Source organism: Dermacentor andersoni, chromosome 1, assembly GCF_023375885.2.
Source record: "Dermacentor andersoni chromosome 1, qqDerAnde1_hic_scaffold, whole genome shotgun sequence".
In the NCBI taxonomy this organism is placed as follows: domain Eukaryota; kingdom Metazoa; phylum Arthropoda; class Arachnida; order Ixodida; family Ixodidae; genus Dermacentor; species Dermacentor andersoni.
Window position 1 is genome coordinate 373,513,467 of NC_092814.1, and position 15,750 is coordinate 373,529,216.

General features: G+C 48.3%; 1 pseudogene; it reads left to right on the forward strand.

Moving 5' to 3' along the window:
* The first annotated feature begins 6,649 nt into the window (after window positions 1-6,649).
* Window positions 6,650-14,243, forward strand: LOC140219859 (uncharacterized; annotated as a pseudogene).
* The last annotated feature ends 1,507 nt before the right edge of the window (window positions 14,244-15,750 follow it).

The following is a 15,750-nucleotide window of genomic DNA, read 5'->3' on the forward strand; positions in this document are numbered from 1 at the left end:
CTCGTGCCTTTCAGTTTCTTACAGTTTTTGAAGATAGCTGTTTTTTCATTGTAGTCGTACAAGCGTAAAATAACGGGTCGATCACGGTCATCCTTTCTTTTACCAAGTCTGTGAATTCTTTCGATAGACGTCAATTTGACACCAAGCCGTGTGAAAAATATGTCCCTGGTGACCTTATCTTCTAAGTCTTCTCGCGTCTCGTTAACACTTTCCTTTACACCAAACACAATCAGATTGTTACGCCGGGCTCTGTCTTCAATATCTCGTATTTTTTGTTGTTGACGCTGAACAGTGCTTTCGAGATTTTTAACAGTAGTCTCGATATTTGCCAACTTCACACCTTGCTCGGCAAATAAATCAAGCTTCCCTTCAATATGCGTCAGCCGTGCTTCTAGTAGCGTTTGTTTTTCCAAGATTTTTTCAAGCATTTCTTCAATAGGAGGACCCGGGTTGCTTTCTATGTCCCCGGCCAAAAGGAGTTTCAGGTGCGACCATAGCGCATGCAAAGCACGGCACTTCACTGGGAGCGGCAGCACAACAAGGCACAAACAGTTCGATCGTGACTGCGAAACATAGGAGCAGTAACGAACCTGTAAGGCAATCCAAACGTGTCTAAACGACATTGTCGTTGTGGTGCCGCCGCTCCCACTGAAGGCGGTCAGGTACGGGTTGTGCCTTATATGCTCGATACCGGTTGATGACGTGCTCCCACCTGGAAGGTTCCATTGGCTCATCCCGCGAATGTCACCATCGCCTGCTTGAAGCCATGATGAATCGGGTTGAATAGAATAGAAAAGCAAGAATAGATTTTTGATGAACGATATCTCTTGGAGAAGCTATCGTGCTTGTCTGTCCACTTCCCCAGCATATGTATAGTTGCGGCACAGGCAGTATACACCTGACCAAGACATGCTTGTTAATCTAGGTAGTCAAAACTTTGGTGTTTCTGCGAGGACTGTTGGTAATTTTGTTTTAAATCATTTGCGGCAGATAGCATAATTTTAATCATTGGGCTGGATTGGCCAAACAAGCAGACACTATTGGGATGAGAAATCAAAATGCATTATTGAATAATTAAAATAATACACAAAGTTTTTCACCGATTATCGCACATACTGCAATTTCCAAATTCAAGCCTGAGAGTTCACAAGGTAGATCCAATTGTAACAAATGATCACGATAACAGCAGTTTTGAGACACAAATTCGCAAACGTTGCAAAGAAATGCATTAGTGGTGCAGTTACTTTTGTGCTTTAATGCCCAAAATGGCTTTTCGTTTAAAATATAAGTGGCATGACAGTTCATTTCTACAGCAAGTGTGATGCTGCATATTTTAAAAATGATGTTATTCACAGAATTCCAGTATCACAAGCTAAAATTTGTAAATTGTAACATGAGATGCAAGGCAAAACCTTTATTCGTGAAGTAGATTAAGCACTTCGATTTCTTGTGCAATTAATGTGTGCCCCTTGGAGTAGGTCAGCTCAAGGACTAGAATTGTGCTATTTGTCACAGGCGCAAAATTACTGGTAGTACTAAACCTGGTGAGACAAGCCCAAATGTTACTTACGGCTAAATTCACTTCGGGCACACCACAACCAAAGTTTAATAAAAAGGCATAAAAAAACACTGGAATGTATCACACAATGTACAGAACAGCTGAATCAAAACAAAACACACTTGCACATAAAAGATACTGCTACAACCGGTAAAAATTCCGCGCCCATAAAAAGCAAATTGTAGCACACTCGGCGCCGCCAAAGAAGATGCTCCACCCCAGCATGTCGTGTCCTTGCGGCCAACAGCTGGCGGCTGGTGCACACCATCTCATGAAGGTCTATCAGTGGTTTACTAAAACGTACGACTTTGCCGGTGCGTGCCAGTTGAAGTCGTGGTGCTTGCAGGGGTGGCACCCGAGAGGCGGACAAGGGTGGGGTTATGGATAGGGCCTAGGGTGAGGTTATGGATAGGGCCTGGAGTGGGGTTATGGATAGGGCCTGGGGTGAGGTTATGGATAGGGCCTGGGCTGGGTCCAGGGGTAGCGTCAGGTGTGGGTCCAGGGGTAGTGCCCGGTGTGGGGCTAGTGGTGGGGCCTCGGATGGGGCAAAAAGAGGTTGCTCTCCATGGTGACATACTTACCGAAGCACTGGCATGTAGCTCTGGAGCTATAGCCAGCACCTCGTAATCACCGTGAAGGGGCTCTGCCTCGGACACCACTGCTACGTCATTGCCATTTGCAGACCCTGAAAGAGACGGTAAATATATATGTAATGAATAGGGTGTACAGCAAATGAAACAGATATAAAATGTGACCTACAGACACAAGCAGGCAATGTGAATGCACATATGCCTTCGTGTGTTTTTTGCGCTACTTAATCGTTTCCAATGGCAAACCAACTAGCCCAAGCTTCCATCCATACTGACCATAAGAAGCCTTTACCACAATCTTTTTCGTCAATGGGAGCATGGAGGATGAGCTGCCACTAGCTCTATAATCAGGCGAAAACAGTGGTTCGACCTTGCTCACTAATTAAGGAAAAGGAAAAGACCGCTGCAATAATGGCAGTACAATCTTTCTTTTCCATGTAGCACGGCGGAAAGGTAGACTAATACGTTCAAAGTGTATGTAGTACCCCGACACTTGCGCACAGCATGGCCGTTTCATCACGATATTTTAGCCTTAACAAATATAGGCCTTTAACTGCCAGCATATAAGCTAAACAACCATTAGATACTATACTAGAAATACTAGGGCTACTAATATAAGCATTATTCTTTGGTGATTAACGAGGAACTTACAAAGGTTGTCGTCGTCACAAGAGGTGGCCCCATCATCAGACACGGTGCGTACTTCCGAGGCAGCAAGGTCCCGGACAGCCGACGCTACGCTTTTATCGTTGGCCGGCCGCCGGGACTGTCCCTGCTGCTGCTGTTGCCGCCGTGTCGCCACAACTTTGCGCACAGCGGAGTGCTTGAGCTTGTAGCCGCTCTCTTGTGCGAGTTCATAGACCTCCGCCACAAGTTGTTCCTCCTCGTCATAGTCCTCCTCGATTCCGGACCTAAAAGAACGTTCCACGGGTAAGGTTGCAACTCGGCAACACAAACTCGGAGAACAATTGCTGGAAGCAGCGGAGCGAACAGCACGCTTACTTTCTTAGGTTCGCTCGGTCACGTGCGGCGAACTGCGCGAGAAGCAGGTCTACGCGGTCCCGCAGGCTCCGGGCTGACAAATTCTTTCGAATCACCAGCAGGAGGTTATTGGCGATCACCGCCCACCGCGACACCTCCTCGAATGGGTTGATCGCCCTGACTTCGCGCAGAACTTGGACGTCCACGTCGGCCGTGAAGTGCACACGCGCACCCGTCCCCGCTGGCGCAGTCATGTTCTCCGTCTGTCTGGCTAGATGCGCATGGAGCACGGCTTGACTCGGCTGGTCTCGCTTCTCGTAAGTTCTCGTACACCGCGAGAGTCAAGTGGCTAACGTGACCTCTTAGGGTCAGCGATGTTTTCGGCCGCTCCAACAATCCAAGGACGCAAGTTGACGTATCGGTCTGCCCATGCGCAGTAACATCGTCCCTAGTTCTTGCGTGCGCAAGCCGCTTGCGTCCACTAATCTAAAACTCTCTGTTGTCCAGCACTTTTCATGCAACATTGGCAATGGGAGAAAAGAATCGCAAGAACTTATTAAGCGATCTACTAAGGGAGAGAGCCGAGGGAACAGCCAAACAGGAAGAAAAAAATCAAAAATTAACAAATTTAACCGTTTTTTGTGAAAATGCTTCTGCACGAAAATACTTTTAGTGAAAAAGGAAGTAGGGAAAACGCTGCCGGAAGTGGAGAATGGTTCGCTGTATTTTGAATGACGCTTCTACAGTTATCATTCGAGGCACGCCTGACGTAGCCACTTCCCTGCTGTGCTTATGTGGATGTTTTTTTAACCTTCCGCGGAGGCGCAGTACGTTAGAACCGCAGCGTCCTGCGCACTACACGGTTGTACGGGACTGGCGGCCACGCTTCATTACGCAACTTCCCAAATAGCAATACGAGTCGGTTTTGGCCCCTAACTTGGCAGAGCAGTAAAGAGGGATACAAAAGTACTGTGATTATTCAAGCAAATATAACTTTCTCGATAATTCTTCCAGAGCTAATCAGAAAAACCCTACCAGAAATCCTCATTTTACGCTTTCGTTTGTTTACTTGTTCTTGGCTGTGTCCTTCCTGCGTTTCTTTCCTGCGCGAGTCCATTTGATGTGGTTCCTGGTTTGCCAAGTAAAGCAGAGGTGTATATCACCGGCGTACTTGTGATATACAACTTATTCATTTCTCTTTCGCAGGCTTACGCGCCTTTATAGCGATTGGTGGAAATTATTGACTTTTGTACTCGTAAAAGCACCCCCCCTCCTTTGCATAGAAAAGTTACATTGGGGGTTGCCCCCCCCCCCCCCCCCCCCCCGAAAAAAAAATCCTGTGTACGTGCCTGCTGTACACATGTTTACATACAAAACGATGTCATACCCGTCATCGACGGCCTGCCTGACCGGCCTGGTCTCCCGTGGTGAAGTCTTCTTGCTCTCCTCAAAACTACTGTGTGAGTGATTTTTTTACTTGGAAGAAAGGGAAGAGAAAAGTACAGCGCCGTTACTGCATCTTGTGCGAGGGCACCTCCACAGCACTGCAAGGGTGGGGGAAAGGGATAAAAAGAGTAGGTGAGAAAGAACGGCGGTAATAGGGTAGAGAAGCCAAGCGGTAAGGTACGTACGTGAAGGAGGCGTGACCCTTCCTTAAATGAGTTTCTCCAGCATTCAAGGCACCCGCGGACCGGCGGGAGGCGCAGGCTTCACCAATGGCCTACTCAGACAGGATCCAATGAAGGCCAGAGTTTAAGAGGCCAAGAATGGTCGCCGAAACACCCCGCACACACAATAAATTTCTATAACTAATCAATTCCTGCTCCCGATACAGCCCAGCGTGACAACAGCGCGCGGCACGTGTAGGAAGTACCGGTCAGGTACGGCGGCGTCGACCGGGCGGGAGAACATGACGCCCGAGGCGCCATCGCGGTCAATCCCGCGCCAAGGCTTCCCCCCGCATCGACGAACTCACAATATTCGCGAAAAGAATGAAAAGGGGCCCGCGCTATACTGTCTTGGCGACAATATGTAGAACATTCCCACCTCAGCAGTAAAAAAAGACAGAAACAGTGGCCCGCGGGATCACAAGAAGGTAGGGGAGAGGCCGTCGCAACTAATAAATAAAGAATACGTTTTTGTTTCAATTAGGCAGTAAAATGCACCACCTTGCCAGAATTGCCTCAATTATTACTGTACGACAGGCGCTTGTAGTGCGCAAGAAGGAAGCGAAAGTGCGACGCCCGTCTCGGTGGCACACACATTTTAACGCTTGCGTGGCCGTTTGTGCTTTCTCAGACCCCTCCCCACTCCTTCGCTCGGGTGCCAGAAAAAGGTCTAGTTATATTCCGGGGCTTTTAGTTCATGTTAAGATTATAAATCACGCAGCAGTGGGGTATTTTGCAATATTTCGACCACCTGGGTTTCTTTAACGCGCACCTGAGAACACGAGCGTTGTCACATTTTCCCCACCGTCGAAAAGCCGGGATCGAAGCCACGCTCAACAGTGCAATGCGATATCCACTGCACTATACAGTGACGGGTCATTGGCACAGCATGAGTTTAAATACACCTGCACATAAGATATGTGTGCAATGTTATTGGGTACCTTGGCTATACAAAGAGGACGCCCCGCAAACATATTTATCACTGGGATCAGGGGAGGTATTCTGTAAGAGTCCACCAAGTGGACATGTCCATTTCGTCTGCTGCTGAAGTGCTGATTGGCTGTTGCACCTGGTTGCTGCAGACGCACGGCTCAGCCAATCAGAACATTTACAGCAGAGGAAATGGACGTGTCCAATAGGTGGACTCTTACAGAATACGTCCCCAGATATAAAATATTTGATTTTTCATTCAACTTTGGTGGTTGCTCCCTCGAATATTCGTACTTAATTCAATTTGAAAATTCCACTATTTTAACACCCCTAAAATTAGAAAGCAGAATGTAAAAAATTAAACAGAAACAATCAGTTGACAATTTATTTGTTTCTAGAACTAAATATTCATAAAGGGCCCACTTCCCTTAACAAGTTATGTCCACGGATGCTAAATAGAAAATGGCCGCCGAAGAACAGACATGCTGAAACTGTTCAGCGCATCTTACGAAAAAAGAAAAAAAAGCAGGCGACAGTTATATCAACCGTGTGCGGCGGTTTCTTCATTCTTGCTTCTCTCGTCAGCGGGGAAATTCGCGATGCTAAAACTCCTACGAGACATCTGTAAAAACTAAACGACAAGTTTAGCGTCTTTCTGTACGCGTGGGTGTGTTCGTAACCACGTGGGACCGAAGGATGGGCGCAGGCCACTCCGTCTGGGACTTGTGGGGTGAAAGCGGGCTCGTGGAAGGAGGCGCTCGGGAGGGCGGGGAGGGGGGGGCTTCAACCCAACCACCCGGCGATTGGCGAGCGGCAAAGAGCAGACCGCCTCCAGCCACGCCCATGCACGAGGTGTTCGGAGCCCGACAATTCTCACGGCGTCCAGAGTCGCTCGGGCCAATCGGGCGCGCAGTGTTCCCGTCATGGGCGCCAAATCATTCTTCATCGAGGACATCCTCCGTGGGGACTCGCTGCCACGCGAAGAAGCGCCGCCGCAACCAGGTGGGTGAAACCCACGTGTACGGCCATTCGCAGGCCGGGGTAGCTGAGCGCCGATTTCGGCGCTTCTCCGCTGACATTTCAAGCTCCGAGGCACTGTGGGCCGCGGTTATGGAGCAATGCTTTCTCCAATGCATTTTCGCACTTGGTCAGTGATCATAGTGACAATCTGCCAGCGTTATGAACGGCATCAGCCGACCGTGAGCGGTGGGTGATAAGACCGGCATAGAATCGAACGGATGGCATTACCGGCGAGCGAATATATTGTATGTGGCTCGGCGTTGATATCGCATGTTTAATGTGGGCGCCCAAACATGCGAGCGACGCGCTGTCACTTTGGCTACAAGATGACAAAGATTGCGCACTACGCTCAATCGGGTCTGTCGTGGAGCTTGCTACGTTCCGGTGTGAGCGTTGCGTGCTTACGCACGGATGTTTTCGCTGAGCGTCGGTTTAAAACCCTTTACACGGTCGCCCTGAACGGCCATTGAAACCAACGATAGTTGAATTTCTGAACTGGCATTGAAGTGAATGACTGTTAACGGCACTTGCACGGCCGTTCGGGTTCAATTTCGCTACCACATGTGCGCGCTGAATCGAGAGCATTATTCTATATAGATTACTGCATGTTTCCTTGCTACTTTTGCATGGTTATCTTTCAAATCTGTTTTATTTAGTTTTGCGCGATAACATTTCTCTTTTTTTAACTGCAAAGCATACATACCTAGAGGCAAAAACCACTTAAAGAGCCCCTGAAACAGTTCGGACAAATTTTGCAGACGCCTAAGGTACAGCTAAAGTTAATTTGTGTCAATTTGTGTCACGACAATTTGTGTCAAGCGTCTCATATTAAGAGAGCTACGGACGATTACAAGTTGCCCTCCTCCATAGCCATGCATTTTCCCCTCAACTCGTTCGCCGAGTGATCGGAGCTAAGCTCCGCCTTCACTGGCCTGCGTCATGATGGCACATCGTGTCGTCTACTTCCGGTTCTCTAAGAGCCAGCGCGTGAAGCCTCTCCAACCTCTCCGGCAGCTGCTTGGCAGTCGATCCCAAGCGAGGGCTATAGAAGCAGCGTGCGTTGCGAGCGTTCTGTCGCAGCGCCGAACGTGTGTGGTATTCCGGTAACCACAGGCGGGCTGGGCCTTTTGACGGATGGGTGAAGGCATAAACTCAAGCTGATGAAGCAGCTTTAGCGTAGACGTACGTGAGCGGCCTGACTGGTCTGCACGGTCCATCCACCTGTTCGCGCCAAAGAGCTAATATTGCTCTAACCAAGTGTAAAACATTCTAAACATTTAAAGAAACAGCATGTTAACGATTACGCTCCTGCGAAAAATTTATACCAGCAGCAAAGAAGAATAGACTTCGTTACTGCTACTGTGTCTGGTTGAGCTCTGTGCCACCAGGTGGCTGCACCGTGCAGATAATTCACGTTTGCGCTTCTGCTCATCCCTCGAAACGGCAAGGTCAAGCGGCCAGGCTCTGTCCCCTCGCTTGCGTTTACCCGAATACCAGACTCGCGAAACGCTATTGTGGTAGTAATCCTCCGGTGGTAAAGGGACGGCCGCAAACGTGCAATTTCTGGCGCCGATCGGATAGCGACAGTCAGATGCGCTGCAGCCACTCCGCTCGTCTGCTGCCTTGCAAAGGCACACGATGTCACAGCTTGACATATTGCCAGTCGCTACGCTTGCAGCCCACAACGGAACAAAGGCGATTCATTATGCTCACGAAAAGACAGACCGACACTGACCGCCAGGAGTACGTTGTAACACAAGCAAACGACGCTTGCTGTGTGCCGGAAGTGCTTGAGTGTAGTGACAAATTGTTCTTGTGCATTCTCTTTCTCTTACTTTCTTCTTATAGAAACAAATTAACTACCATTCTAACTATTGCGAACACCATTTGTTCACCATAAAGGTGGAAAAGTTATCGATAACGCTGCCTGGGCAGCCAATCGGATAGCTCGCCCTACTGACGCCAATTGGGTGGTGATTTACGTCATATGGGTAGGGGCGGCTGAACATTCCGCCGAGCCGTGTGCTGCGATCGGCAGCGATGTACATTTTTGAAATCTTATAATAAATTACACGCTTTACGTGGAGCACTTAGATGCGTCAATTAATGATCAGAAGTACGTACTCTAACGACTCAGTACGTTTGTACAAAATCGTTTCAGGGTCCCTTTAAACGCGAATCCAAGACGATCCAATCGAAGCTGTTGGATTTTCAGGTGGTGAGACACGTGTAGCCACCGCACTCGCGTCATCGGTTCTTATGGTCACGCCATACGTTTCTACGTCAGTTGGTTTTTCTGTACAGATTTCCAGTGCGAGGTGCGAGAGGATCTCAAGTGGTGTGGCAAGCGAACTTTCTACGAAATGTCGTTGAGTCGGCGAATCAGTGGTGACAATCGCGATGACAGCCTTCTTCTTGTCTCGACGCACCAGGCTCAGTCGGCAGCAAATAACAGACAGCTAAAGGCCCTAGAGCTGCAAAGGAGGCTGTTAAAAACGGAAAAGAGCAGCGGAGAGCCGTTGTGCACTGCTAGCGGCATTCGCTATTGGACAAAAGAGGATATGGAGCCACTTCCGTCCTCTCGTAGTACGAGACAATAGTGCCGAACCTGACTGCATGTCAACGACTTTAAAGGAAAGTTCGCGGTGACCCCGTCAACTTTTTCTTACATTGTGTGCAAGTGTCAGTGAATGGAAAGGGCAGACACCAACATACGGAACACCATCCCTCTGAATAAACGTATGGCAGTGCCGCTGTACAGGGAAGCAACGTCAGCTGAAGTAAGGACAGTCGCGAATCTTTTTGACGCATAAGTGCTGCGTGCGTGAACATATTTCAAGAGTCCTGCTCTGTATCGTGGACAGTGTGGAATCACAGTTTGTGGTGGATGCCTACAGTTGACGCCGTGGAGGACCACATTCGACAGTTCTCGGCGGTGTTGGATCCAGAAGGAATTTGATGAGTGCCACACAAAGTTTGACAAACGACGAAACCCAGTCTTCGAAGACGCGTACACAAGAGGGGAGAAAAACACAACCACACACCCTGGGACTGGCAATAGAGTTTAATGAAACACTTGGGTCGGAAAGAAAACCAACACGCGCATGCCCATATAGAAATAGACATAAAAAAACATCGGTGTATGATACATTCTAAAGGCGGCATCTATCCAAAAAGCGCCTTCTTTGAATGATAGCGCTAAGGAGGGTACGCTCACGCACTGATTGTGAACGTGTTTTTGGATTTAGTATGCTACAATGACGTCTCTCTTGCATTTCCTGGCTGCCCTACCAATAATTTGGGTATGTTCTTTAACAGGAAGACAAGGGCAACTTCGGCAATGAGCAAGCAAGTTTGCCCCTCCACCGTAAATCACGGCCTTGCCTGCTCACTGCCGAAGTTACCCTTGCCATCGTGTTTACGAAGACACCCAAATTATTGGCAGGTGAGCCCCGATATACAAGAGAGAGAGGTCATTGAAGCATACCAAATCCAAAAAACACGCTCACAATCAGCAGTCTTAAAAAACAATTTGGAGGATGGTTAAGCTTCGCCTTTAAGAGTGGAACGCGATAGCATTCAAAGATCCCTCACTTCGCACGCCTCCCGGGAAACGCTGGCGGCAAACGCTATGCACGAAGGCGGGCTTTCTGGTAGCAACGCTGCCTCTTGCGTGGGCCGCGATTCGGCGCAGGCGAGCGCCATCTGAAGGTGTTGCAAGGAACCGGGCGCGCCGCTCCGTGGCCTGCAAGATTTTGCGCGCGCATACGGCGGACACCGTGGCCGTTCTATGGATGCTAGAAACGCTGAAAAAGGGGTTTGTTTGAGTTTTCGCGTAACAGAATTATATTTTGTCGTATATTCAACCCGATGCCATCATGTCTGTAGGTTGTGTATAAGTCGTACTTTCTGAATTTTGTGTATTTCAGCTTGAGAAATTCAATTAGTTCAGTAGCGTCCTTGCGCCACATGGAGGCTCTGGCTATGCGTCGTTCAAAATTCTTTTTGTCAAAACGATGTCCGGCGCTGGACACCGACGGTGGATTTTCTGCGACACGGGGCCCTTAGGAGAAACCAGCCGTTTTCCTTCTCCAGCCCATTGAGTTTGTTCTTCACACGCACTTCGCATGTCGCGCCCTCTTTCTGCAACCAAAAGGGGAGGAATGTTTCTCCCTTGCGTGCGTATCTTGCGTCGACGCCGCCGGTGACCCGAACATTGACTACAATAACTTCTTTTCGACGGAAAGTAATGCTAAGTAGTATAACCCGAGGCTAAACATTTCATGGCAAGCGACCACCAGTGTCATACCTCTAGGTCGAACGGGAGCTACGATACTAGAATAGTTCAACTCGAAAGCAGCGTCCGGCTGCTGACGCACAGCGAGACGAGCCCGTACTCAGGCACCTCAGCCTATAGACGCCGCAGATATCAGCCAGGCTTCCTCGTTTTGATGCGTGAAATTAGGATGAGGAGAAGGTTAAGCTATATCATATGTATGCATTGGTGGTCGTTTTGAAGCGCCATTGGCGACGGCTTCGAAGCGAAAGCAAAACACCTTTGCTGGCGCTGTCGGCAAGCAAGCAGGGCGGTGCGAGCGCATCACCGCCGCAAGCGACGCCTCCAAATCCATAGATGGCACACAAACCCTCGCGCCAGGGCAAGGAGGCGCTTGAGCGCACCACATAACCAGATACACAGCTGTATATATATCCAGCGTCACTTGCGTGTCGGTTCATCTGCGTCTTTGCCCGCCAGAGGGCGGCTTCTCCATGCTGCATCTTGTAGCGCGCGACACTACAGAGACAGGAAGCACCGACCAACAAGATGTATTTACTAAAAGACGGGGTACATGCAAACGCACAAACAAAAAGTATCCAGAAAATAAATTTGAACAAAGATTTTACAAATTGCTGGCTTCCGCGTTGCGGCTTCGCACATGCGGCTGTCGGCGTCTGTGGAGGAAAGGAGACACTCTCGAGGATAACATGTAGAGGGACACTTGAAACTACAAGGTAAGAAAAGCCTAATGAAAGGCACAAGGCCACGGGGCAAACGGATATGCCCAGGTGTGAACGGGAGACCAAGATAATAGGGCACACATGGTGACGGCACCGTTGTGCACTGTGTCGAGTGCCGAGATTCTAGAAAGCTGCAGGGCACTGTCCAAGTTGAACGTCCGTACGAAGTGAAGCCACCCTTACTCTAGCAGGAATAGTCCGACGTGCTCGGCGCGCGGGCAAGCGTCCCTCGCGGTCAGTTACGTTACGCCGGTTACGCAACGCCAAACAAATGCGACCCCTCTATACTTCGGCGCTGCGCGCTGTACGCGGTTCTCTTCCGAGCATGCGCAGAACGATCGCAGACACGCGCGCCGCTCGCCGACCCGCGGGTCGTCTGCAATACGTTCGCGCCTTTTTCTTTGCAGCCTTATCCGTTTCGCTCCATCACGCTTACTACGAAACATGGCTAGGATTTTATCTGCGCGACAGAAACTTTCTCTCGCGTCATTAGTGCACCGTCTGCGGCGAAAGCGCAGGCGCTCGATGTGCGAGAGATTTTCGCTGAGCGGAAAAGCACAGGCGAGTACCACCAGCTTCTGCAAGAACTACGACAAAAGGACCCAGAGTACCATCTCAAGTACTTCAGGTAAATAGACTTCGCATAAAGGGTGCGTTTTATTCTTGGGTAGATTTTATCTCACTGTGAAGTGTGTGAGCAGGTGTTTTTATTTCTATAAAAATGCACGAAGGAAAGTGAAACCTTGTATTATGCTTTGTAGGGCCGAATGCTTTCACACTCCGTGACGCTGCTTGGGCCGCATTTTTTAAAATATGGCTTTACTGTATGTAACCTGTCGTAATGGGAGTAGGCCGGTGTTGCTTTGAACATGCTTGCATGCTTCAAAACCGTTATGTCCAACGACTTCCCGCACAGGATGACCAAGGCCTCTTTTGATAAACTCCTGAGCCTTGTCCACGACCGCATCCTCCATCCGTCGAACCACAAGAACCCAATCAGCCCAGGAGAAAGGCTGGCAGTCACGCTGCGGTAAATATTGTGACTTTTAGTTATGTTCCGTAGCCTATTTACCGAGATCCACTTGTTTTTATCTGTCACAGCGCTCTACCTAAGAGGTTACTGTCTGTTTCTCGCTGTGAATAGTATTTACTATATTTCCCCATGAAAGTGAGCACATAACCTCCGGATAAGGTTTAGAAAATTTTTATTCTTTCGATCGATCTAGTATTTATGCAGCGCAATAGCAGGGAAAACGATTGTGTGTCGTTTAACCACTTCTCGCGCTGGTCTTTCCAAATGCACATTTTCTTTCCACATGCATGCCGCGCATTTCAGTCAACGTTCCCATGAAAAAACAGCACGTCACAAATGACTGAATGCTTGAACATAGCTCAAGACAGCTGTGGTGCCCCCCCCCTCCAGCTTGACTCTATATTAACAGTTCTTTCAATTGAATGGCACTTTACGTGCGTGTTACCCGATTCCAAGGAATTCTGTTTCTGGAAACGAACAGCAATGTTGCATTATAATTAATTATTTCTGTTTCTACCTTTCACAGGTTTCTGGCAACCGGCGATTCTATGATCGACATTGCTATGAGCTACCGCATGCATGTAAGCACGGTCTCCGCCATTCTGAAAGAGACCCTGCCTGCCATTTGGGACTGCCTTTCCCCACTTGTGCTGCGAGAGCCGACCTCAGAAGAATGGGAGCTCATCAGAGAGGGGTTCGACAAGAAATGTGACTTTCCCAATGCTGTCGCGTGCATAGATGGCAAGCAATTCGCAATTACGTGCCCTGACGAGAGTGGTTCGGAGTATTATAATTACAAGGGGTTTTATTCATTACTGATGCTGGCAGTTGCCGACGCAAACTACCGCTTTTTACTGGTAGATATTGGTGCCAAGGGCCGACTCTCTGACGGCTCTTTTTTTCGAATAAGCCCGATCAGAAAGTGCTTTGAAGACAACACACTTAACTTGTCTTCGGGGGATAACCGGTGGCCATTGTGTATCGTCGGAGATGCAGCATTTCCGCTGCGGCCTTACTTAATGCGCCCTTACCCCGGCAGACAACTGAATGACACGAAAAGAGTGTTTAACTATAGGCTCTCAAGGGCACGCCGTTGCGTTGAGAACGCGTTTGGAATTTTGGTTTCCCGGTGGCACTGCTTCCTGGGAACTGTTAGTGGTGATGTGGAGTTGCTAACGGACATGGTTAGTGCGCCGGTGTGCCTACATAATTTTCTGCTGTTCGACAATGCCTATTGCCCTAATGATTATGCTGATAGGGTCAGTGGCGACAGAGTGCAAGAAGGCGGCTGGAGGCAGAGCATAGCATGCATAAACCAGCAGAGTACTGGCAATGGAAGCCGCTCAGCTTCAGATGCCATGAGAACTCGAGACACCATTGCAGAGTACTTCATGTCCCCAAGGGGTTCTTTGCCATGGCAACTGAGGGTAGTGAGGCGATGCTAATGCACAGCATGAAGTCGTTGCCCCTCTGTCTGTAAACTGCGTTCTTTTCCATGCAAAGCAAGCAAAAATCACACATCAGCTCAAAATGTGAAACTTCATTTATCAATCTCGTGATCGGTTAGTTCAGGAGTTATATACATGGTTTGCACCAGTGACATATAACACGCGTGTTGCGACGGTTCTTGTAACATTTGTGTTCCTGCTTCTAGTACAGGCATACCACATAAAGTTGTGTGCTTGTTTCGTGTACCATGTTATTGAACTATTTTCGTATGTAACGTTTAGTTTGAACACATCAAGGTGTGTAGGATTACATTGCGGAAGGCATTTGACATATAAATCAACATGGGCTCTGTGAGTAAACATATGGGGAATTTCAGCAGTGGGCCTCTTTTCCTTCTTCTTTCCCATCAATAAAAGTCTCAAAGCACTAGATCACTTGTAAGAGTGTAAAGATGTGCTATTTGGTCTGGGTGATTCGAAAGCATTTTTCAAGCGTAATATTAGTGTGTAGGAAAGAAACACAAGCAGGACAAACACAGGACTCGGCTTTCTGCTGCGTGTGTCCCTTTCCTATGTCCTGTCTAATTCTGCGCTGAAAAAAAAATGCTTTCAAGTTACCGGGATATCACACACACCTTGCATTGCGAAGAAATGAAGCGGTGAAAGAGGCAGGAGACTATTAACTACATTGAAACTTGCAATACTTACAGTGAAACAGGTCAACAGTCAAACAACAAATATATTACAGCTATGCAGCTGACTAGAACAATAGGAACGTGAACACAATGATATCAGGAATCTGCACTGCATGACAGGAAATGCAAAAGAAAATGGAACTGCAATGGCCTTCAGGTTATCAAAACAAACAAAGCACAAATAATGTATTTGCTGTCACCTACGCTTCAAAAGGTATACCTTAATATTAAGCCTCATACTGGTCAAATTCTGCTACGAGTTCTATTATTTTAACCTTCAAGCGAGAGGCAATTCTCGTTGGCATCCTGTCAAGGCTCATGGCAATAGACTGCCCGAAAGCCTCGTTTTCTGTGGTGTGTTTGCCGAGCTGTGAAAAGAGCTGCTCCTCAAAGTAGTCACAACTCCTTCCTTTCTTTGACCGTTTTGATGGTGGCTCGCTCACTGTAAAGTCTTCCTGACTGGCAGGTTGACCAGGACTAGCTGCTGCAGGCTCCAAGTCATCAGCATTGGCGATGGGCGATGGCGCTGACGAATTGCCTTGTATTGCGTTAAAGATTTCTTCTGCTGTTGAGGCGCTGTCATCACCTCTTGGCACGGCACCTGAGCCCACGTTGCAGGTAGTCCTGAAAAAAACAGGTTCGACTCTAGTTAGTTCCGTTTTCTCGTTTCCTTTTTTATTTTACTGCAAAAAGACTGCCAATGTCTGTCGAGTGGAAAAGCGTTACACACGGAGATGAAGACGAAAGTAAGACAAACACATGAGATCTAACTACAACTGATGTATGCTATTCAGCTTGATTTCAGGGCC